Raw genomic sequence first — 23,100 nt, forward strand, 5'->3', positions numbered from 1 at the left:
AAGTTTATTCTCAGTAAATAGTTTCTGGGTTCATTTTTTCAGTTGGGCAAGTTAAAACAGTCTTTGAAAAATGTCATTAAAATTCATCATATAGACTTGTGTGTGAAAAGTGCAGAACTTTGTCAGTACAAGTTGAATTAATCTGCATACAGTATGTACATGTGCAACTGATGCTAGCTTCTGCTTCTTAGCTCTGTGAAGCAAGGATTTATTGAGCCTCACAGGCATCTAGAACCGTGATGCTACAAAAAGGTCAGTGCTTGGTGAGACTCCATAGCTGTCCGGATTTCAAATGTCAACCCAAACCAGAGTTTTGGTTGCATGGTTACTAAACAAAATGGCACTGTAATTACACAGTAGTTTTTAAGCATGATGGGGAGGGGAGGGGGCATTCACAAGATGTAAATTTGCTAGGGACACAGTGGAGGGTTTTAGCCCTGTTTGGGGATCTTTGCAAAGCTTGTTTAGTTTGTTGAAAACTATTGTTCATTGTTCGTTTATTGTTCGCTACAGATCCTCAGCTATGTGTGGATATGCAGTGGATTGGTGTTGTTTGGAAAGTGTTTGTGATGGTCGTGATTGAATTTTCCCAGTTTCTGTGAAAGACTGTTCTTCGTTAATGCAGTTATCGCAGCTTCTATGTAAAGAGATTGCAGTGAGTACTTTTACAGGTCCAGCCTGCCATGCACTGAGGATTAATACTCTATTATTCAAGACCAAGAGTTCCTATGTAAAGTCATTGCAGTGAGTAGTTTTACAGGTCCAGCCTGCCATGCACTGAGGATTAATACTCTATTATTCAAGACCAAGAGTTCCTATGTAAAGTCATTGCAGTGAGTAGTTTACAGGTCCAGCCTGTCATGCACTGAGGAATAATACTCTATTATTCAAGACCAAGAGTTCCTATGTAAAGTCATTGAGTAGTTTTACAGTTCCAGCCTGCCATGCACTGAGGATCAATACTTTATACATCAAGACCAAGAGTTCCTATGTAAAGTTATTGCACTGAGTAGTTTTACAGGTTCAGCCTGTAATGCACTACTGAGGATCAATACTTTATACATCAAGACCAAGAGTTCCTGTTCGATCGAAATGAGAGAAATTTTGTCACATCTGTGCAACTAGTAGATTTATGGAAGATTCTAATGTTGATAAGGACTTCTGATTGGTCAATGCTGACATTGAGAAGAAGAAGAAGTTGCACTGCGTATGAAAGTATCGATTAGGTTTTTTCTGTGTTTAAGTTGTAAATTATATACAAGATTGAGTGTTGGACATGACAAATGGATGTAACGATCCACTGCTTGGTAGGTGTTTACCTGCTGGGCTTCTCTGGAGTGAGGCATCGCAAAAGGTTTCATTAACACCGTTGGTGTTTTCGCTGTCATGTTAGAGTACTGTACAATATGTGCTCTTGGAGCAGTGACTGATACATTGTTGGAGGTTCTGTGAAGGATGTGGCTAAATGGCTTACTCAGAACAGAATCACCCACTTAAATCATAAAAATTTCAACCTTAAAATGGATAACCAATTGCCAGACATTTTTGCCAACCCTTACAAGTATAATTCAAACTCAGGGTTGGAAAACCTTGGGAACCATCCCTAACTAGACTCAAGGGATAAATCCTGGAAAAATGAAAATAAAATAATAATATTTACATAAAGAATAAAAAAGAAAGCAATTTAAGATCTATAGACGTATCATTATGTAGACAAACAATGGAGCAAACTTTACAGAGCATTTGATTTTGTGAATTTTTCATGAAGTCTCACATTTTTGCACTCTTAAAATTATTCACTGTGGAGAATATATTACATAGCTCTAGTCCTCTATTTGGATGTATTTTTTTTTTTAGAGAATATATTACATAAATTTCAATCCTCTACATTTGATATATATGTGTTTGGAGAATACAATACATAAACTTCAGTCCTCTACATTGGATGTATATGTTTGGAGAATACAATACATAAAATTCAGTCCTCTACATTGGATGTATATGTTTGGAGAATACAATACATAAGATTCAGTCCTCTACATTGGATGTATATGTTTGGAGAATACAATACATAAAATTCAGTCCTCTACATCGGATGTATATGTTTGGAGAATACAATACATAAAATTCAGTCCTCTACATCGGATGTATATGTTTGGAGAATACAATACATAAAATTCAGTCCTCTACATCCGATGTACAGTATATGTTTGAAGAATACAATACATAAATTCAGTCCTCTACATTGTACTGTATACTTTACAGTATGTTTGGAGAATACAGTACAATACATAAAATTCAGTCCTCTACATTGGATGTATATATGTTTGAAGAATACAATACATAAATTTCAATCCTCTACATTGGATGTATGTTTGAAGAATACAATACATAAATTTCAGTCCTCTACATTGGATGTATATGTTTGGAGAATACAACATAAATTTCAGTCCTCTACATTGGATTTATATATGTTCACTGTATCTCAGAAATCGTGTAAAGGGTGTACCTGTTGAAGGTCTTTATATTGTTTCAACTTATTTCTCTTTTAATTATATAACTAAATATTTTTTCACCAGTGTTATAGCTGACTCAGATTGTTATTCAACAAATTTACTTAAATTGTGCTTTTACAACTTGATACAGAATTACAGCACTTTCGTGGACAAATTTCATGTCTGAGCTTTGGCGATCAAGTCGATAGTCTTCACTGTTCTTGTTTCTTTTCTTTATGTAGACGATTCTGTCTTTAGTTTTCATTTAAAAGTCATGATTGAGAACCAAGAGCTGTTTCAGTAGACAGACTTAATGCATGTCCAACTTGTGAAGTCAGACAATTAACGATACAAACATTAGGTTAGCAGAAGGCTGTATATATGCAGGCTTCTGTTTGAAATTAACTGAATAAATTTAACAGTGCAGTCTTCAGTGTTGTACTACAGACTTATAGTCGTTGGGAACCTGAAGAGAACCTACTACATGTGCATAACATGGCCTCCCTTGGTTACCATCTGGAAGCTTGAAGCTAAGCTGCATTGTGTATCATGGCAAAATGTTGCCTGTCGATTATTTCATCCTTTGACTCAAGTTTTTACAACTTAGGCGTTTGTAGCTCAGGGTCAGAATTCTGGTGATGTTACCAAATCTCATGTCCGCAAGGAGAGATATGGACAGAGAGAGAGAGAAAGAGAGTGTGCGAGAGAGATATATCTGACTCTGTAAACAAAGTTAATAATCAGAAAAGTTTAATACCTCGCGGTGGCTAAAGCGTCACGGCAACACGGATGTAATTAATTTGAATCCAGGGTGCTAGCAAGGAGTTTGTTTGTCTTAGTCAGTGACAGAACCTTGTGGCGGCGTTTCGAGCCAGGCCGCCGAGAGGGCAAAGCGTTTGATTGAAATAAAATGTGTCTCGACTCTCGAGTTAGAATTCTCATCCACTACTGACTGAAGGGCCGGATTGTTTTAAGACTGGGGTTGTTGTCTTGGCAGAACGGAGATGAGAGATAACTGGAAAGCCTGACGACGGAACAACATTACAAGTTTGTGCTGATCAGATAGAATGAAATTTTTCCAGGTAATTTGAGTAGGCTTGCCTATAGATACTGTTAGTATTAACATTACTCTACACGTCTTGACTCCATGTCAAAAAGGAAAAAAACTGCACCAGCTGTAAAATGACCTGCAGCAAGGTGGAATCAGCATCAAAACTTGAGAGATTACCTCAGCAGACCTATATACCAGACCTATACTCAGGGATGTGCCCACGCTGGGCGGCATTGGGCGGCCCCGCCCAGCCCCAAAAAATTACCGCCCAGCACTGTCTTAAAATTCATGAATCACGCCCAGCACTATTTTCATCTAAAATCCCGACATTCCTAACAATATATTCAACACAGGGTTCGCAGGTTTCTTCCGGGGGTGGAAAAAACCGCGGAATAAACCGCGGTTTATTCCACTCGGAAGAAATAGGTTTCTTCCAGTTTCTTCCGGACAAAATGGAAGAAACTCATTTTTGGGGCAAAAACTGTTGATAAAGTTTCATAACAACCTGCAATGATTTCTAACTATACATGTAATAAATGGACAAGAAGCACTACAGTGTCATCTAGGTAGTCTATATCTAGGTTTGGAGTACATGACCGGCTTACAGCATATACTGTACACAATATAGTACTAGGCTACTAGCATCGGACAATTCAGGGAACAACTATGGGCAAGCAATATTTTGCAGACCAGAATGGTCCTGATTATAGCCTGTAGACTTCTTAGTTGAAAACTAGTTTCTGAGTGGAGGGGCAAGTGTTCCCTGGAAACTAGTGTAGGCCTTCTACAATGCACACTCATTACTATGATTACATTGACCACTATGACCATATTTTGTGGAGATTGTACTCAAGACATGAGGGTTACAGATTCGACTGGAAGTTGTAGTGTGAAATGAGGGCTGGCTCGTGGCCAGCTGTGTTTAATTGTGGATGTTTGATCTTTTTGCTGTTGGGATGACTCCTCCTGTTAACTACAAGTTGTACTGTAAGTTAGGGAGTTGCAGAAATTAAACTGTTGCCTAAATCTAACAGTTCGGCTATTTTCTTGGTGTTCATTGTATTAAATCCTCAGTGCATGGGCCAATCCAGGTTAATCATTCATACAGTATGGCCAGTTATGCAATTCTGGTTGATGGGGGGATCGCGAGATGATAAGTAGTCCTTCAATATTGTGATTTATAAGCAAACATCTTTTGGTGTACAAAAACAACCCAAAATTATAATCAAAACAAAAATATCATATTTTGATGGTTTCAATGGTATGCATTTCAGTCAGATGGTGGTAAACTATTTGTCTCTTTATCATGTATGTGGGCTGTGCTGCTTATAAGCCAATTTTGACAGTTTCTTCCAGTTTCTTCCGGTTTCTTCCAGTTTCTTCCGGAAGAAACTGGAAGAAACCTGGAAGAAACAGGTTTCTTCCAGTTTCTTCCACGTCCCCGGAAGAAATAGGTTTCTTCCGGAAGAAACCGAACCCTGATTCAACATAAATTGGGCCTACTGTAGCCTATGCCAAAATCATACAGACTGATAATGCATCAGTTACGCATGCGAGAAACATTACTTATGGCTCTCATACGGTCCCTTGTAAAACAAAAACAAAAACCTTTGAAACAAAATAATAACTTTTACCAGGTACGAAATATATTTCACTAAAAAAATTTAAAAAATGTAAATTGTTAGCAAAACTAGTACTTGTGTATGTGCTTAAAAAGCTACACAAGTGCCAGCATTTGGCATCTGAGCACCTTCAAAAATCACACACCCCCTCCTCCTTAGACCCCTTCCCCAGGACGGCGATCAGTATACCCGGCACTCAGGAAATCCTGGGCACATCCCTGTATACTGTACTGTACTAGACCAACAGTGCCTGTTTGTGTGAATTAACTTCACAGTACTACAAAAGATTGTGTCCAATGCAACCTGGGCGCAGGCCATGAGCAACCTACTACTGTATACTTTTGACAATTAACCTTACCTGTCCCCGCAAAATTAAAACATTTGTACAACCTGTCTAGAGTGACTAATTATCACACCTAATTTAATACTAGTTGCTTAACTGTACAAGATCAATACCAAAATGCAATTTCTAGAGTGAACACAGCGCTGTACAAGAAAAATAAAATTAAAAAAAAAACAGTGCAAAAAACAAGAACATAAATAGACTATGACATGGAGAAAGAAAACACACATAAAATGAACACCAAATACAAATGATCAACCAAAAAGGTGAGTTTTTAAGATAGGACTTCAAGATTGGAATGGATTTGGCTTCCCTGATGTTTGGTGGGAGATCATTCATAAGCGTGGTGCAGCTATCTGGAAGCTCGATTACTGTTCGTGTCTTTGGAATATAGAGAAAGAGTTTGTCATACAAGGATTGATGTCGATGTTATCGAAATAATAATGACTTCTGAGAGATAATCTGGAGCCAGAGAGTGTAAGCACTTGTACACATAGACGATGATATTGAAATTAATACAAGTCCTGATTGGAAGCCAATGGAGACGTTGCAATGACACTATTGGGATGGTCACGTCCAACTATTAAAGAAGATTAGTCGAACAGTTCTGTTTGGCAGCGTTTAAAGCCGTGTAAGATCGTGTGGATCAGTGGCTCCCAACAACAATATATTATCATAGTCTACTCTGGAGAATATAAGAGACTGGACTGCCACGGTTGCAGCTTGATTCTTCCATAGAACGGCGTATGCGCAGATAATAACTAACGCATGACAATGTTTGAAGATATCTGATCAGCCATAGTCAAACCAGGGTCAAACATTATTCCAAGATTCCTGAGTGATGTTGTTGGTGTCATTTGAACACCACCCAGTTTAAGCGTAATACTGTTGAGACAAGAAATAGATCCCGATGAGCCGGCTAATAGAAAATCAGTTTTTTTTATTGATGGATATGCAATTTATTGGGTAAACTTCCAGTCTTTAATTTGTTTAATACAAGTTTTCAGTTTGCAAAGAGCATCATCACATGCAAAAGGAATTCTAGGATCAAACATCACATACGTTTGCATATCATCTGCATAGATATGGTAGCAGATGTTATTGATGAGCAGTATCTTGCAGACAGGATGCGTATAAATGCTATACCCATGTGGTCCCATCATGGATCCTGCTTGGAAGCCATAGTCCATCGTATGGGGGCACGATGTGATGCAGGAGATGCACACCCTGTCTCTCCGATGATTAAGGTACTGTAGCTGTTAAACCAAGGCAGTGCTGTGTCTGTGACATGAAAATCTTGCTGTAGGCGGTTAACAAATATTGATTGGTCTATATAGCTTAAGTCAAGCATAACTAGAAGAACAGCCTGTTGTTTGAATTGCAGATATGAATTTACCAATTACACATCAGGGATGTGCTCACACTGGGCACTGGGCAGCTGCACCCAGCAGCTCTGAATGCCGCCCAGCACAAGCAGTATTTTAAACATTTCCGCCCGGCACTTTTTTTATGATAATTTTAACAAATTTTACCATAACCAAGTCTGGGAGAATACATGGCACAGAATAGGAAAATAGCACCATCTAAGCATACTTCATGTGCAATATTTGTCCAGTGGGGAGGGGGTACCCCACCCATGAGATCCCTCTCCCAGGGTGTGGATTCTGCCCGGCACTCAAATATTCCTGAGCACATCCCTGCACATAGAAGAGCTGATTTGGTAGAGTGGAAAGGCTTAAAAGCAGACTGGTCTGTTGTAGTCAAGTTATTCTTATACAGGTGCTCATTTAAGTGATCTGCAGCAGCCATTTCAATAATCTTGGCAAGAACCTTAAACTTCACGACGGCCTGTAGTGTTTTAGAGTGCTTTTATCCGGCATCTGTATTTTGAGATATGTTGAGATGATCCCTTTCCTTGAGGGAGGGAGGGAGGGAGGGAGGGAATACACCAGATGAAAAGGAAACATTGATCAACCAAGTCAGAAATGGAGCAAAGCAAGACGAGTGTTCCTTCAACGGCCAGGTCAGGACTGGATCAAGCAAAAGAAGACTTTGTTTTACAATTTCTTTTCACAGAGTAATGACTGCATCATCCTTAACTGGCCTAAAATCAGTCAGCCTACTGTACTAACTTCTGACCAGGGATGACTCTCATGGCTGACCTACTACACTAACATGACTCAGTCACAAGTACATTTCTTTCACTTGCATGATGAATACTAACTAACTCATTTACATCATGATAACGACCATGAGTGCTCGAGTCCAAGCTGTCTCTTGTCTTCTTAACTTTCTCGGTGAAGAAAGACGCAAACCTATTTGTCCGAATTGATATCGAGTCAACTGTAGGGAAAACTTTCGCACCCATAAATTGAGCAACGTGTTGAGAACCATTAAATTGCTTTCTTAATTGGTAGCAAAGAGTTGGACTTTATAGTAGTCCCACTTTACCTCAGGGTTAATCATTTGATCCTCTTCAGCTTTCTGTTCAAGGAAGATCTGTTTATCGACTTCCAGGGCAGATTTTTTCAGCTATTAGTTTTCACAGCACCGCTGGACACAACAATCTTCGTCAATGGATCGTTTCATTATTCCCACGGTAACCGTGGTAAAACAGTCCATATTCTCTCTGACTCAGGACAATATTTGTCCGGAATTTCCGTAACAGACATTCCATAATAACAAACAAAGATCATTGCAGCTCGCATGAATCGACACAGTGTCAACAGTTTATTTTGAAGATCCTGGACAACAACATAAACAGCCATCTTCTGATAGTTTCTGGATGAGCGTTCAATTTCCACAGGCTGTGGTTTCCTGCATTGGAGATCACAGAGAAACAAGGAAATGATCTGACATTTAATTTGTTGCAACACTTTCCAGTCAGTAATTAGATTGTCTTCTGCTCTAGAAAGGAGAAGGCCAATGATATGACCGTTTCCATGTTACAGTAGTTCCGCGATAATCTTCGATGAGTCCAACTTCAGGGATTACTTTCAGGAATTGTTTGACATCAGTTTTTCTTGGGGGGTTGATCAGTTCGTGTGTACATTGAAATCACCAGTTAGCAGTAGTTTACAATTTAATATTGCAATTTCATTGCCAAAAATGCGTCCAACTTTAATAATAAGGAATATTTTGTTTGTAAATTCCATTCTCTATAGAGGGAGGTGGTCTAGATATTGCAATGGGCATAGATATTTTGTTTTCCCCCATAACACATGTATGTTCAAAAGTGTCTGGTTGAAATTCAATGGAGGTATACACATTTAAAAACCTGAGTTACAGAGAATTCCTATTCCTTCACCTTGAGTTCCGGTATCCCTGTTAATAATGATGACAGAGTAGCTGTTGGGGGTTAATGCAAAGACTATAAGAACGTGATCAATCATCTTCTTTTAGCCAGGCTACAGTTGAAATAGTAAATCGAAAATAGTGCTTTCAAGAACATAATCGTGAGTATAGTTTTGTTGCACAGTACGGATCTAGCAGTCCACGAATTAACTGATTGTTGGTTTGGATCAAAAGGTCTCCATTGGCCGAAGGTTAAATAGATTCACACACCGATTTACTGCTCTAGTTGAAAGCAGGAGATGCTCAGAGATATGAACAGGGATTTTAAGAATACTCTGTCTATATCCACCACAAGTTCCCCGCTTTCTAATACGTTTTCTTCAATGCTTTGCTCTTTGGTCCACGCTGGGTTATTATGACTTGGGCAAAGGTCTATTATTTGAGCAAGTTCAATTTAGGTAGGTTGCGGCAAGTTTCCAAATTCAGCTGACAGATTTGATGGTTCTGATCCAATTGTTGACTTGTTTCTAGGTTACGTAAGCAATCACTTGAGAATTAAAGTTCTTCTAGCTTGATATTGATGACCAGTCATCAGGCGTTTGATCTTGTATATATTAGAAGTTGTAATTAGTATTATTGCCAGTAGTAGTTGTATTATTAGTGCCAGTATTAGTAGTAGTAGTATTAGTGCCAGTATTAGTAGTAGTAGTATTAGTGCCAGTATTAGTAGTACAGTAGTAGTATTAGTGCCAGTATTTGTAGTAGTAGTATTAGTGCCAGTAGTAGTATTAGTGCCAGTATTAGTAGTATTTATAGTAGTATTAGTGCCAGCATTAGTAGTAGTATTAGTGCCAGTATTAGTAGTAGTAGTATTAGTTCCAGTATTAGTAGTACAGTAGTAGTAGTATTAGTGCCAGTATTTGTAGTAGTAGTAGTAGTATTAGTGCCAGTATTAGTAGTAGTAGTAGTATTAGTTCCAGTAGTAGTATTAGTGCCAGCATTAGTAGTAGTACTTAGTAGTATTAGTGCCAGTATTAGTAGTAGTAGTACTGTAGTAGTAGTAGTATTAGTGCAAGTATTAGTAGTAGTAGTATTAGTACCAACTTTGACATCCTTGTCAACATAAAAAATATCAACCAAGTAATGTGTAAATGCCTCTGAAGTTGGTGATCTGAGAAGCCCAATCTGATCAGCACAATAATCCAATCATACAGTTAATTATGTTGAATTGGTTAAACAACCTTACACTAAACTACACAACACTGACATGCGGTCTGTGAGGGCGACCTGTATAGTCGCCATGGATACTCATTACATACAGTTTATCAAGCTGTGTGGTGGTTTACTTATATTGCCAGGGTTTTAACAGAGCAGCACACAACCCTAAATTTCTTGGTTTTGTGTGGCCCTGTTTACATTTAGACCTCGAGCACTGTTTCCAACCTCTCGCTCAGTCATGTTACAGTGTTACACTGTGGTGTTATGCCGTGTTACACTGTTGTATTAAGTCGTGTTACAGTGTTACAACCAAAGTCAGACTAGGATTGATGGAGGATCAGGTCTGCACCCTCTGTTATACATGTAATGTAAATGCAACTCAGGGATTGAGCCAGTAACCGTGGTGATCTTTAACTTTTGATTCTTGTTTGTTATGTGCATAATTAATGACACCTTTAATACTAGTAGGCATAAGTAGCAGCAATGCCTATTGTTTCACGTTTTTACTTCTGATAAAGAAACCCCAACTCCCTGTCTGTTGATCAAGAGGGCAGGGTGTGATACCTAGCACAGGGTCTTATGTAAATGAGCAGTGGTTTGAAATCAATTTAATGGTTATAACAGCAAGCATTTGTTGTTGTAAATGAACCATTTAGTGATTGACATTTGACCAGATTTTTATATTGCTGGGAACTGTAGTGATGCTCATATATATGGTATGAATCACTCAGTTTGGTCACATGGTGTGAATCTATCACCATGGTCACATGGTGTGAATCTTTGCTTTATTATTGGTTACTTTTATGATTTGGTTAAAAGTTAGTTATGTGTCTTCATGAAAAATGTATGTAGAAAAACCAGAGTGATTTGAGCACATATTTGTTAACATAAATTGTTAACATCCAAACAGTAAAACTAATAGAACATATTCTTGCAATATGCCACAGTGATTGGATGTGTTCACATTCCATTCCATACAGAACCATCTACGCAGTGATTGCATCAGTGTGTGTTTACGTATATTATAGTATGTATGACACCTTTTTGGAATTCATCAGGTGTAGATTGCCATTATTACATTTTGGGCTAATGAATTGGAACAAAGATTTCTACATAAAACAAAATCCTATTTTTATTTCATAGAGATGCTTCGTTGATGCAGTCGTAGCATGCAACTTGGATGCAATTTTGTAAAATGGACCCAGCCTAGCCTACTGTAGATTTATCATAAGGTGCAGTGGACAGACCTCTTGTGCATAGATATTGTAGTGTGCCTAGCAAGCCTAAATGTATCACTCAGTGTACATATAGCAAACATATTTGTTGCTTAGCCTATCTGATTTATCATTAGCACACGGTGAAGAATGATAAGAATGATTTAAACAACATCTTTTTGAAAGTTCTTGCTTATGAGCAGTAAATTTTGCTGTGTTTTTTACTCGTTGTAAGTGTCTTTTGCACAGTCTTGTGTCATAGCACCTTAGTGCAAATTTACTTTTGGATTTTGGTGCTTTATCAATTTCAGGATTGAAAGAATTTAATATAGTTCTAGTACACAGTAGATGAGTAGTTTGTGCATTGAACCTATATTGTGCTAGATAGCATATATAACATAGAGTTATCATGAGTGCAGCGAAAATAGAATTGTGCTCAGCAGAGATTTATAATTTGCCGACCGTGTGTACATTACTATGCTTTAATACAGCCAACCGTAGATGTACATAGCTTGTCCCAGTGTTTTACTACTCTGCCAACATATATCTCTCATCAATGTCTTACAATTTATATAGAGTTGAAGCATGTTCAGTGTCTAAGTTATGCTCAACATTGACTATCGGATTTGTAAACGCAATCAACGCTCTATATGGCTCGATGCGTACAGGCTTTTAGTGATGTCGGCTTCCTACAGGCTCAGTGTACCCATGAGAGTAAACGATGCCAGCGTCTCGGCTGATTGTGATAGCAGCTAATCTTTCTTCAAACAGACCATGCGAGAAGGCAACATGATTAATTTTTATCTGAGATGTCACCTAAAGACAGTTATGTGATTGGTAATACAGTCCCTGTCAAACTTTCTTTTCTCTTTGTAGTTAGGTTAAGACTTAAAGCATATATTTGTCAGCGATTGCCATCAGCGATTCTGATATTTTTTTATGTTCAGTCTGTCTGAGCACTACTTTGTGAGGGCTTTATAAATGATAGAAGAAGTACTTTAAAATGTCTCAGTAAAAAGTTAAGGTGGCAGGGGGAGGGTGCGGGGGGTCAAAATATGCGGCCAATGCTGACGAATTTTGAAAGCAGCCGGGGCAAGCACTGTAGGGTTCATGGCTGTTACAATATATATGGGTAGGATTTTAACTTAACTGTTAAGTCCTGTGAGTCTGTGTATGTAGAACATGCAGTATTAACATGCTTAATGTCTCACACGTTACTTATCTAATCTGTCAGACAGAGTAGAAATTAAGCAAATTTGTCAATGAGATCCCCACATTTTAACGATACCATTGCCTTTCTACAGTATGGTGTTTAACTGAGAAATACTCTGCTCCTTGCTTACCTGTCTCTTTACAACCTCAGCACTCTCAACTGGTCTCTTTAAAGTTTGGTTTGTCCTTGAGATTCTGTCTAAATGTTAAAGTTGTCTAGGGAAGAAAATTTCAAAAGAAAATAAAACCTGCAAGCAATATGTAAAAGAGTCTACTGGGTCACCAAGATATGAACTTCATCAATAAATAATAATAATAATAATAATCAGCAGTTATTTTTACAACGCTTAAGCGACCACAAATGTGGGAGAAACCCCAGAAAGTGCTTATGGATTACAACTTACACATTGTGAAAATGGTTTAACCCATTTTTTTTTTGGCCACCAAACACAGGTTTTTCTGGTTTTAATATATGAATGTCACAAGAGATGTTTAAACTTTTGGTGAAGTCCGAACACTATTTTTCCAAAAAAACCCATCAACATTGAGAACTCTAGCTACAGTTAGCCTAACCATTTTAACTTGTTGTTTGCAAAATCCAGGGAGTTGTTGGTCAAATAAAGGCTGACCCCCTGTTGTTACCATCGTCACTCGAGTGACTTCATTGTCTGTGCAGTCTAGTAAAATCTGAAAAATATCTTAATCTGAGTAAATAGCTGTACTTACTATACCTGTGGAGCATTCCACTACTACAGTAGGTTGAACCTGATGAAAAGTAAATTATCTAGTGTGCTTTCACACAAACCTGTCTCCTCACTACAAATGCACCATGATATCCCAAAATGTTACAACGGTTGTGAGTGGACGGGTAAGCTTGTTGCTATGGTAAGTATGCAATGCAGGGGTGCATTGTGAAATTAATGGTTATTAAATTAGAAATGAATTCATCTTTTGTAAAGTGTGATATAGAGTTATTTATAGAGCTGGAAAATATCTATGAAATTTGATGCCAAAAAAAACGTTACTTCAATGAAGCCCAAGGCATTCTCTGTGCAGGTATTTATAATCTGGCAATTGTCTGTGGTAAAATGGAAAGGAAGATGACAAGCACTTGCATTTACCTTTAACTACGATGGAATCTCGACTTGGTCGTTTCACATTTCAAATCTACAATATTCCTTGATTAAAAATGCATGCATAAGCAATACCCAGATATATATCTCCTGGCCATCGAGAAGGTTGTGTTTCCATCGATAACTTTTGTACTGTAACAGTGAGCTTTACGCTCAGTTTATACACTTTATTCATCGCTTTTATTTGATTTACCAATTTCCAACGCTGCCTCTGTGAGTGTTTTCTTACCAGCAAAACGTCTAGAATTTCCGGATCTTCGTTGAATACTAGAGCGTTGATCCTGCCGAGGACAGGATAGCAAGAAATCGCAGATCGAAGGACGACCAAGAGACCCAATGGCGGTATGGCTAAACAGACAAAACAAATCAAATAGAAGAAGTGGAATCAAACAAAAATGTTCGGCTGCACACATTCAATCATGGAAATTCTATCTAAATTCTCCTGGACATGAAATCTTAGAATTATTACAATGCTTGCCGGGATCGCAAATGGGTTTTTTATTGTCACCTCAAGGTACATGTCAACATTTCTAACTTTATCATTGATGGGGTCTTTTGCAGCATAATTTGTAGTTGGCTCAAAGGAAGACAAGATGTGAAAAGTTTAAAAAAAGGGGGGGGGGGGGAAGAAATGGGGTAGAAGCTTGTGTGCTTTCTAAGCCTTAAGGTTCCAAGCTTAAATTTCATGGAGCTTAGTTGACTTAAAGAAATATATCTGGTGTGCAAAGTTACATGCAGTCAAATCTATTGATATCATTTGGTTTGAATCTCATTATTTGACCATTTAATTTTGAAGGGTCAAAGATGAGACAAAAACTGTTTTGCAGTTTGTTAGAGAGAAAAAACTGCAGTAGCTGCAGCACATTCTGCAGCAAGGCTGAAACAATATCAAACAATAGAGATAACTGTACATCTGCTGATCAGCAGCACTGCCTATTGTGTGATACAGCAATACCTATTGTGTGAAATGACAGTGCCTATTATGTGAAAAGACAGTGCCTAGTGCTTATTGTGTGAATTGACAGTGCCTATTGTGTGAATAGACAATGCCTATTGTGTGAAACGACAGTGCCAATTGTGTGAAATGACAGTTCCTATTGTGCGAAACATCAGTGCCTATTGTGTGAATTGACAGTGCCTATTGTGTGAATTGACAGTGCCCATTGTGTGAAATGACAGTGCCTATTGTGTGAAACGACAGTGCCTATTGTGTGAATTGACAGTGCCTATTGTGTGAATTGACAGTGCCCATTGTATGAAATGACAGTGCATATTGTGTGAATTGACAGTGCCCATTGTGTGAATTGACAGTGCCTATTGTGTGAATTGACAGTGCCCATTGTGTGAAATGACAGTGCCTATTGTGTGAAACGACAGTGCCTATTGTGTGAATTGACAGTGCCTATTGTGTGAATTGACAGTGCCCATTGTATGAAATGACAGTGCATATTGTGTGAATTGACAGTGCCTATTGTGTGAATTGACAGTGCCCATTGTGTGAAACGACAGTGCCTATTGTGAGAAACAACAGTGCCTATTGTGTGAAACAACAGTGCCTATTTTGTGAATTGACAGTGCCTATTGTGTGAAACAACAGTGTTTATTGTGTGAATTGACTATGCCTATTGTGTGAAACAACAGTGCCTATTGTGTGAAGCCTATTTTGTGAAGCCTATTGTGTGGTACTGCAGCACAATAGATTATGTCCTCAGCAGCCTGTCTGCCACAGCATGCTGTAGTCTCCTCAGTGTCTTATTTTTTTGACCGAGCACCTTTACAGACTGATTATCTATTGCAGATGCCTGAACATGTCAATGTGTAAAAGTTAGAGGTGCTGACATTTCAATCTTAGAGGGAACCTCTTCAGAGGGGAACTGACAATATGCTTTCTGTCTGTTTCTTGTCAGTTTGACCCCGTGAGAAGTTCTTGCTCGGATTGAAACAAAGACTTGAACAAACTTCATACTGTTTACCCATAACTTGGCTACAGAGAGAAAGGGCACTTAAAGTTTACTTTTCAGAAAATTTCGCGACGCCTTTACTTCTCTTTCGGAACATCTTACTTCACTGAGAGATGCCTTCTCTTAGTCAAATACTGTATGTTATTGAAATTAATTTATGGACAATATTTTAGTAGAACGTGCATATATATTGCATACATGAATATTTAATTTGGTTTAATGGATGCAAAAGTGAGAATGTCAAAATACAGTGCCTAGGTAATTAATTGATTAATTAAGTTAGGTGTCACCATCGAATGACTACTGTAAGTGCGGGAAGCAGGTGGAGATACATGGATGGCTGATTAAATATAAATTCATTTATCCAGGGCCTGCAGTCTTACCTCATAGGGTAGTTGGTTGATGTTGACAATACCACTGTGACAGAATAACTGTTTGTGCATACGAATATATATGGTGAATTCAATGTGAGATTACAGGTTGCAGTAAATTAGGTTGGGGTGAGGGGGATGGGTGAGTTTCCCCTCTTACCACATCTATGTATGTATTCACACCAGACTGTGATTAATACAGTATTTAAAAATAGTCAAACCTTGATTATTTGGACTGGGGGTTGTCAAAAAATGGGAAGTCGTAAAAATCAAGTTTACATAACAAGACCTATATTTTGCATATATATGGGCGCTTTGACACTAGATCCAGATCAGATCTCGACGTAGGGATCTGATGCTGACGTCGAGGTCACGGCTGTAGTGTAAATGCAGTTCAGATCTGGATCTGATCCTCCTTTCTTGATGAGCATGGGCATTGACCAGGATCTGATCCGGACGTCGAGATCAGCAACATTATATACACTCCCATATCAACAGTGGCCCGAGATATCTGGTGACCTCATTACGTCACACGAATGCATTCTGGCTACAATTGCAGTAGTTATATACTTGTTTTATGGTCACCCCTCAATGATGAAATTTGTAATTATCCTTTCTGACACTCTGCTACTCAAATGCTGGATCTCGTGATCTGGAAGGGTCGACATGTTAACATTTTGTGGGGTTCTCGCCAGGAGCTACGCACAGACGCTCTTTTGTGTGTAAATGTTGATAAACCATGTCAGTGCTTCTGTTAATTTGCTCTCCACTTACTTGTCTCCTCACCACCTCAGCACTCTAGTTCTGCGGTGTGTATAGTGACTGGGTAACCTTATAACACTGTGCACCCTCTATGATACTAAAGTAAATATCATGTGTACATGTCGCGACAAAATTGATGAACATTGCATGTTGAATCTTGTTTTGTAACAGGACCAATCTGGGGCATGTTTTGACACATGTACAGTAAATAATAAAAATTGCTAAATTTAGTGGACGGAAAGTTTGAAGTACCCTCATAAAACTCATTTTTAATCATGGGTTTGAAAGTTTACATGGAATAAGTTTACATGGTATTCATAATGTCATGTCGGTATTTGTATTAGTGTGTTCACACTTAATTATTCTTTACATTTATTCATATTCTGTTGCAGTGTGTTTTTCAAATTTTTTTGGTGAAAATTCGGGCAATATGCTGAGAATTTTTCGGGCAGGTACTGAAAGCAGAATAATTGCAATGTGTTTTTCAATGGTTAAACTGATATTATTACTACCGTTATTATTGTAACGACTTCCCCAATAATTATAACCAATATGGAAGGGTAATAACAGGGAAAATATAACCAAAATTTTTCACGCGCTCCGCACACGTTCAACATATTCATGTGTATATCATATAGGCATTTATTGGTTATTTGCATGTGATGTAATAAACGATGAACGCCTATATGATATGCACATTAAGATGTTGAATGCGCGCGGGGCAAGCGAAAAATTTTGGTTATATTTTTCGGGCAAGTCGTTACAGCCCCCCCCCCCAATCAAATTAGGCTCCTACGCCTATGAATGGATGAAGTGAGGAATACATATGATATATATGTACATCAATTTGGGAACCTTGTAACTTACAGATTAAAACAGTGACTGTGCACTTAGAACAAGAACAAGAAATAGCAATTGAAATACATGAACAGTCATATAAAAGAAATATTCTTATTTTACACGATAGAATGATAGTGGTAAGGTTGTGAGGAGACAGGTTAGCTTGTCACTCGTAAATAATCAACCCTGTAAGTTTTGGATTTTTCTACTCTTCCTATACAAGTCTACAACATACTGTATGTACTTTACCCATCAACCTAATGAAACCCTTAACCCCCCGCCCCCACATCCCTCCTCCACCTAACAAATGTTACTCGTTCCTGCCACTGGTTCCTGGATAATCCTGGTCTACGCAGGCCTAGTCTATCGGCCTGAGGCTTAAGTCTTACCTTTAGTGACTAGTCTTATGCTGGCGTCACACTGTCCCGAAGTTGACATCAGATGGACACACGATAAAGAAAATGTTCAAATTCGGCTCTGATCGTAAAAACATCGGGCCATTCGTGAGGGCATCTTAAGCCATCGTATGACCTCCGGTGGAGTTTTTCAGGCTCCGGCAGCAACTTCGTGAGTGGTGGCAAAATCTTTGGCATGCCAAAAAATTGCCCGAAGACCTTGCGAAGGTTCATTTTCGTGTTGAATTCGTGTGTCCATTTTGCCCTTCGTTCGGCCATCGTGAGGGCATCTTATCAAATCGTGTCATCTTCTTTTTTACTTCGTGTGATCATCGGTGCTATCGGGCATTTTCGCCTCACGAAGACAATACGAAGGAAACAAGAAGCTGCCCGATTGTCTTATGAAGGTAACACGAATACGTGAAGCCCTCGCAATGCCGTCGAGTAACCATCGTATTATAGTACGATGACATCGAGATGGGACCACGGTGTCGGCGAAGACAGCCGAATTTGTGAACCTCAAGCATTTCCCAGGTGTCATGGTAACGTGGACATATAAAGGCCAGCCTCAAAGAATCTTCCTCAGTCAGTCCTAAGCAACTCTACAGAGTAGAGGCATGTGTAACTCCCAAAGCTACAATCACAATCCCAACTAACCACAATTCAGTTCCTGCAGAATGGCATACTTTGGTGATGAGACAACCAGGAAAAAGAAAGCAGCAGCATTGCTTGTTTTGATGTACCTCAGAGAACATGATGAGCACTTCTTACAGGCCCAGCACCTCCTCTTACAATAACAAAGCATTATTTGATTTCACTTTGTCATTTCTTGCTATTTGCCTTTCTAGCATTCGACAATGTACTTATCAATACGTAGTCGTGTAGCCATCGTGTGGCCTTCGTGTGGCATTCGTGTGTCCTGCGGGTAAACTACTTAATTAGAAATGCACATCTTCGTGTTGCCTTCGTGTGTGGTTCGGGTGCCATCGTGTGACATTCTGTAGGCATCGTACTTGCTTCGGCTGTTGATTGGCTGTTGACCAAGTTCGGGGCTATCTTCGTGCGAAATTCAAAATTCCATATTCGTATGGCCATCTGGTGTCAATTTCGCGACAGTGTGACGCCTGCATTACGGAGATCGGCAAATGTTGGACAAAACTGTAGTGTAGAGTTATAGCCATGTTATGTGACTATAACACTGTTCATGATATTAATGTTGGGTTGTGGGAATTCTCTGGTAGTGAACAATGATGTCCAAATTCGTTTCCGATCATTCCCAGAGACAGAGGGTAAGCCCAGGGTATACTCACATACATTGCAGCAACATAAATGAACATGCGGTATTCCCACATGCACAGTATACGTACAGTAGCACCACTGCATAGACATTGTACTCCAGCTAGCTTGTCATACGTTCGTGAGCATGGTCGCTGCCACCAGGGTCTGTACTCTGTACTATATCAAGTACACAGTACTGTACATACCCTATTAGTGCATGCATAGCAGCTGAAGTGTAGGATTCTCCCCTCATTACGGAAAAAAAAAAAAAAAAATGTGATTTGTGTCTTACGTTGTTTCTAATATGAAGTGATGGCGATACCATCAAGCTACTGTAATTGTGTTCTGGGCTGATTTTTATTTTAAAGAATAGGGATTTTCCAAGTTTTGTTCGAAGTGTTGAACACATACGGCAAATAAGCTAGTCGTCAGTCGGACAACCTAAGCAGGGATTTAGGTTTCCCGAAGTGATTTTTGGTAGTCTCCGACGATCGGACGACCATTAAATTTGAGCCTGTAAATGTAAATATATTATAACAAATAAAATTATTAAAATGTGCCTGAAAACTTGTGCTTCCATTACACACAGTTACTGTACATTATAGAAGCTATATTCACAACGATCTCTTTTCCAATCTTGTCCAAGTTTTCTACCTGAATGTGAATGTACAAATTTTGAGAAAAGTTCCCTCAAGAAATTAGTAATAAATTTCTTGGTCGTAAAAGCCGATAAAAGATCTCTTGATCGATCAAAGTAATTGGTTTTGCTGTGCGGGATGTATTTTATTTACCAGGAATGTCACATGTACTTATCAGCTAATTTTCCACAAAAAAAGGGGAAAAAAAGAGATAAAAGAGACAAATATTTTACTACTGTATATTAGATAGTATATACAGCTGCCATTTGAATGTAACGGCTTTGTACTGGAATATGGTCTACTTCCGTGGTACCATATTTGTGGTTCAATATGTCTGATTCATTTCTGATAATTAATAATCTTTAAGGAACAGTTATGTTCATTCCTGTTACTGCATGCATGTGAGTATACCATTTTTTGGGGGTGCTAAATCCTAGTAGTAAGGTTTAAAGTATATATTTCTTATTAGAGGTTGGTGATACTTTGTATTGAGACAGACAGTGACTGTGTAAAAGTAAGAGGGCCTGAGGTTTCGATCCTAGCAGGATCTTCTTCAGAGGCTGAATGACGAGTGACAGTATACAGAAGGGACAAAAACATACAGACAGACAGAAGGGACAAATACAGACAGACAGAAGGGACAAATACAAACAGACAGAAGGGACAAATCCAAACAGACAGACAGAAGGGACAAATCCAAACAGACAGACAGAAGGGACAAATACAGACAGACAGAAGGGACAAATACAGACAGACAGAAGGGACAAATCCAAACAGACAGACAGAAGGAACAAATACAAACAGACAGACAGAAGGAACAAATACAAACAAACACAGAAGGAACAAATACAAACAGACAGACAGAAGGGACAAATCCAAACAGACAGACAGAAGGGACAAATACAAACAGACAGACAGGAGGGACAAATACAAACAGACAGACAGGAGGGACAAATACAATCAGACAGAAGGGACAAATACAAACAGACAGACAGGAGGGACAAATACAATCAGACAGAAGGGACAAATACAAACAGACAGACAGAAGGGACAAATACAAGCAGACAGACAGAAGGAACAAATGCAAACAGACAGAAGGGACAAATCCAAACAGACAGAAGGGACAAATACAAATAGACAGACAGGAGGGACAAATACAATCAGACAAGGGACAAATACAAACAGACAGACACAAGGGACAAATACAGACAGACAGAAGGGACAAATACAAACAGACAGAGACACACTGCCGGAATTACATTACAAACAATAAATTACAGCTCTGTACAATACCTGTGCATCAGCATGCGCATACAATGTATCCCTTGACTTGCTCGTTACCTTTTGGTACAGCTAGATGACAGTGCAAAAACTCGGTTGCTATGGATCAATTTAAATGATGCTTAGCAATCATCTGTCTTCCTTTTCTCTTTTTTGCCATTAACAGCAAACAGCCAGAAGCTGCTGCTGTCAAATGCAAATTATGTACAACTTAAATGTGCTTTACAGAAGTTGTGGTGAATTTTACTTAGACTTTTTGAGAGTACAGTAAGGTATCTTGCAGGGACAGTGCTCCACATATTGTAGAGGCGTTGTTTACTTGTTATAAGCTGCACATAATTACAAAATCTGTGTGTAGGAAAAATTGCGTCCACTTTCTGACGTTCTTTAACCTGTCTGTTTCTAGGCAACACATATTGCATCAAATAGGTGATCACTAAATTGTACAGTAATTAAGCAATATGATTTAATGAACTATTGTAAATTATCTAAATGTAAATGTTTACCTATAGATAGGCGTAGTAACCATTGTTTAGTACGTATTTTATATTTACCTTATGGTGTCTGTGTAGTCGTTCATAAGACCAAACTATGTATTAATTTGAGACCACCTTTTTCTCTTAAATCTAGAATTAAAATTAGTAGTGCCAGAAAAAGTGCAGGAAAGTTAGCAGTTCTAAGACTTCATTGTGTTGATTGGAGTGTATAAATATATGGACAGGGTATTCAGCAGGTACAGTATACAGTATATCAATAAAATGTACATAAATATCCTGATTCATTGATTTACATGATTGTTTGATTGAGTTCTGTACCGTTCTTTAACCACACAAGTTAGTTTGTGGATTGACCCATGCAAGCTTCAAAACATATTGATTGTTACCAATCACAAATGACCACAATTATTGATTGATTGAAAAGTATAATTTATACAAATTCTGCAAAAGGTTAATATTTACTGCGCTTGTCACGACTCTACTACTGCACCTGCCAGTCTACCTAGTAGCCTAATAACTGGTAATATGGTAGCATTGCACCCTCCTTGACCTCCTCCGGGTCAACCCATCAGAGAAGGTATAAAACTCAAAAGTAGAATTTTTTGAAAGCTAATGTACCTGTCGTTTGTTAAGAAAGTGTAACATCTTAACTGGAAGTGTTCTAATGATGTTTCCGACTCATTGCTATGATGCATTTCTAATTAATTTTAGCGGTTTTGAGATTTATGTGGAGGTGTGATGAGTGAGGTAAGAGTGATTGTTTCCAGCCAATCAAAGCTAGTCAAGCTATACAAAGGCATCTGTGCAATGACACCTCTACATGTAAACAATCGGAATCTGCTTTGAATGACAAAGATTAAAAGTGTTTATATAGATCTACTAGAAAAAAAAAGATTAATGGGCCTATTATTAACAAGTTGTGTTTGCTAGAGCAGTTTAAATGCCAGATACTATAAATAAATATCGTAGTTTATGCTAAACTGTCCTAATTAATTACCAGGATGGATACTAAGAAAACAATTCATCTGTAATTATCAAGTAATATATACGTACAATATCCGCTACAGTAAGTCTAAATACCTTGTATGATTGTATCTGGAGGATAGTACAGAATAGTATCTGGAAGAAGCCTCAGGCTATGGCCGACTATGATAAGTAAACTTGGACAAGCTTGATTTTCTGCCAGGCTGAACTGATAGACTGAGGGCGCCAAACTTGAATACAATGCAAATGCCATAGTACATATCTTGAATTTAGTTTCTATTGTCTAGAAAACTAAAATGTGCCAAAAATAGAATCATTGCTTGAAACAACATAATGTGAGACTACTTGATATTTTCAATTCCTTGCTGAAGGCCAAATGAATCTTAATGGGATAGTAACAATAACACAGTGTTAGACACAATACAATGAGAGTGATGCAGTAGTGAGGAGATAGGTAAGCTCGTCACTTGTATCCTTGCTGAAGGCCAAATGAATCTAAATGGGATAGTAA

At 38.4% G+C, this 23,100-nt stretch overlaps 1 protein-coding gene across 3 annotated transcripts in view; it reads left to right on the forward strand.

Annotated features, from left to right (window-relative positions):
* LOC139963626 (WD repeat-containing protein 31-like) overlaps positions 1–23,100 on the forward strand; it is a 65,755-nt gene that overhangs the window by 14,838 nt on the left and 27,817 nt on the right. The window lies entirely within an intron of this gene.

The sequence above is a fragment of the Apostichopus japonicus genome, chromosome 22, assembly GCF_037975245.1.
Source record: "Apostichopus japonicus isolate 1M-3 chromosome 22, ASM3797524v1, whole genome shotgun sequence".
Taxonomy (NCBI): domain Eukaryota; kingdom Metazoa; phylum Echinodermata; class Holothuroidea; order Aspidochirotida; family Stichopodidae; genus Apostichopus; species Apostichopus japonicus.